Consider the following 3,313-nt stretch of genomic DNA (forward strand, 5'->3'; position numbering starts at 1 on the left):
CGGGTGCCCCGGGCCCCGGCTGCCCGCGGGGAGGGACGGGCCGGGCCGGCTCCGGGGCCCCCGTCCCGCAGCGGAACCAGCGCGGGAGCGTTGGGGCAGGAAACCATGGAATGGTCGGAGTTGGAAGGGACCTTAAAGATCATCCAGTTTCAGCCTCCTGCCCTGGGCAGGGACACCTCCCACCACACCAGGTTGCTCAAAGCCCCCTCCAACCTGGCCTTGAACCCCTCCAGGGATGGGGCAGCCACAGCTTCTCTGGGCAACCTGGGCCAGGCTCTCACCACCCTCACGGCAAAGAAGTTCTTCCCAGTATCTCATCTCAATCTCCCCTCTTTCAGTTTAAAACCATTACCCCTAATCCTAGGGCTCCCCTCCCTCATCAAGAGTCCCTCCCCAGCTCTCCTGGAGCCCCTTGAGGGACTGGAAGGGGCTCTATGGTCTCCCTGGAGCCTTCTCTTCTCCAGGCTGAACAACCCCAGCTCTCTCAGCCTGTCCTCACAGCAGAGGTGCTCCATCCCTCTGATCATCTTCGTGGCCCTCCGCTGGACCCGTTCCAACAGGTCCATGTCCTTCCTGTGCTGAGGACTCCAGAGCTGGACACAGAGCTCCAGGTGGGGTGTCACGAGCGCAGAGCAGAGGGGTAGAATCACCTCCCGTGACCTGCTGGCCACACTTGATGCAGCCCAGGATGTGGTTGGCTTCCTGACAAAGAGTCCCTCCCTGTCTGTCCTGTAGCTCCCTTCAGGTATTGGTAGGCTGCTATAAGGAACCATCCTGTTGGGTGCTGGTGCCACCTCCCTTTGGTACCCAACAGGCCTTTCTGAAGGGAGGGCCTGTCAATGGGCTGCTGATGGGCTTTGGCTCTAATGTTCTGGTGCTGGATGAGCAGGAGTGACCTCTGCCTGGAGAGCACGGGCAGTGGGGAACTGAGTATAACACAAAACAAACACCTGAAAAGCTTGTTTTCCTCCTCAGGGAGAACTCTAGTAACAACTACCTGAAAGGAGGGTGTAGCGAGGTGGAGGTCGGTCTCTTCTCCCAAGTAAAAGACAATAGAACAAGAGGAAACGGCCTCAAGTTGCACCAGGGAAGGTTTAGGATTGATATTAGGAAAAAAAATCTTCACTGAAATGGTTGTCAAGCATTGGAACAGGCCCAGGGAAGTGGTTGAGATGCCATCCCTGGAAGCATTTAAAAGTCACGTAGATGTGATGCTGAGGAACATGGTTCAGTGGTGGAGTTGGCAGTGCTGGGTTAACGGTTGGAGTCCATCTTAAAGATCTTCTCCAACCTAAAGGTTTCTGTGATTCTGACTCCAGGCAGGATGCTAGGGAGCAGGCAGCCTCTTCTGATGAATATCTGTGAGGAGTCAGCCCGTGTCAGGGCTGAGATACAGCGAGGCTCCCCGTGGGTCCACAAAGCACCATTTGATGGAGAAATCCTGTCAACGGTTGCTCAACACCCACCTCCAAAGCACTCTGCACTATCAGCCTTGCTGGTTTGGCAGAGCGGGCCGATCCCTCCCAGGATTTGGGATCCCTCCTCCAGTTTGTGGGCTCCTCAGGAGGCTGGCAGGTCATGAAACGGGATTCATGGAGGCTGGTCAGGTGTTTTGCATTAGAAAAACCTCTTTCTCCCACCAGCCACCTGAGCCTTTTAAACTCTGATTTGACTGGAACGACTGAAAAAGACACACCTGGGGCTGGAGCTCTGAGGAAGTGATAGCACTTGAGCTACTACGGCCCAAGTTGCAGTTACAGGAGAAACATCTCTGTTCTGTCACCCCACAGGAAGCGCTTGTCAGAGCTGAGATTGTAAAGGTCATGTTCGTCCTGTCCCTGAATACACATCTCCTGCCTGCCCAGGGCAGCCCGAGGACATGGTGAGGTGAGTGTGAGCCAAGAGCTGGCATGTGTGGGTGCAGGAGGCAGAGCTGCCCCGGGGACCACCCCTGCTGTGGGGCAGAAATCACCCCCGTGGGGCTCAGACTGTCAGAATACCTGGTTTGGGCTGTGCAGTCCCACTACAGCCAATTTATTCCCTTTTGAGAAATATGCGGGCACCTTTATAGCCTCTTGACTCTTCTAAGGCCCAGGGGATGTAAGAGCCACATTTCGCAGAGCTCTCAGAACACCTGGTTTGGGCTGCGCAGTCCCACCACAGCCAATTTATTCCCTTTGGAGAAATATCTGGGCACCTTTATAGCCTCTTGACTCTTTTAAGGCCCAGGGGATGTAAGAGCCACATTTCCTGACCGATCTCCACCTTAGGGGTGCCCCAAACCCACGTATCTCCCTGGCTTCCCGTGACTGCTCACGTGCTGACTTAAGAGTCGTCCTGGATGGGGTCACGTTTTTCTCCCAGAGGGGCCTGAAGTGTAAAGATTGTCTCTCCTGTACTCTAGCTTGAAGATAAAGCAAGAATTTGAAGTTCTGGAGTGTGGCTCCCTGCAAGAGAAAAGTTTAAAAGGGGCTTTTGTACCAGCAGGAGCGATACGACTCTAAATTCTACCACGTTTAGAGGGAAAAGGGTTGATTATTTTGATTTCCTAATGTAACGGAGCTTAGGAAATCACATTGTACATCAGCACGTGCATATTCTTCCAAATTCTTCTCTTTAAAAAACTTTTTAACCCTTTGGCCAGTTTTATCCCAAAGTGAGAGAGGTACAGAGCTCCATTCCTGCATTTACAAACAGCTGGGTGGAGAATGACCCTGCCAGGGCTGCGACTGTGAGAAAGGCCAACACACGCTGTCAGACCTTATTAGACAGCAGAGAATCCACACGGATCGGACGTTTGACTGACGCCCAAACCGTGGGAAAAGCTTCAGTCCGAATTTGTGCCCTCGCAGGCACCCAGGTCAGTCCCCTGGGAGATGCCAGCCTGTTGAAAGCCAGACTCAGCAAATTCTGCAGTGCAGGGAGCTGTTTGTTTGCTTTTTAGTGCCAAGCTGGGAGGGGGTGGGCAGGGAGAAGGAGTTTTGCAGGATTCTTAGCCAAAAGGGCTAGTGCTGGTGCTCCAGGGTGGGATGAAGAGCAGCACAGCCCCAAACCCTGCCTTTGGTATTGTAGAGATGTCCTCCTCCTTGAAGGAATCACTGTGAATTATCAGCTGTGCTGCTGGGGAGTAAAAGGTGGCAGGGCCTTGGGGGAACTAATCCATAGTACCAGTATGGTCTTAGAATCATAGAATGGTTTGGGTTGGAAGGGACCTCAAAGATCATCGAGTTCCAACCCCCCTGCCATGGGCAGGGACACCTCCCACCAGAGCAGGTTGCTCAAGGCCACATCCAGCCTGGCCTTGAACCCCTCC

Source organism: Calidris pugnax, unplaced genomic scaffold, assembly GCF_001431845.1.
Source record: "Calidris pugnax isolate Ruff unplaced genomic scaffold, ASM143184v1 scaffold50, whole genome shotgun sequence".
Taxonomy (NCBI): domain Eukaryota; kingdom Metazoa; phylum Chordata; class Aves; order Charadriiformes; family Scolopacidae; genus Calidris; species Calidris pugnax.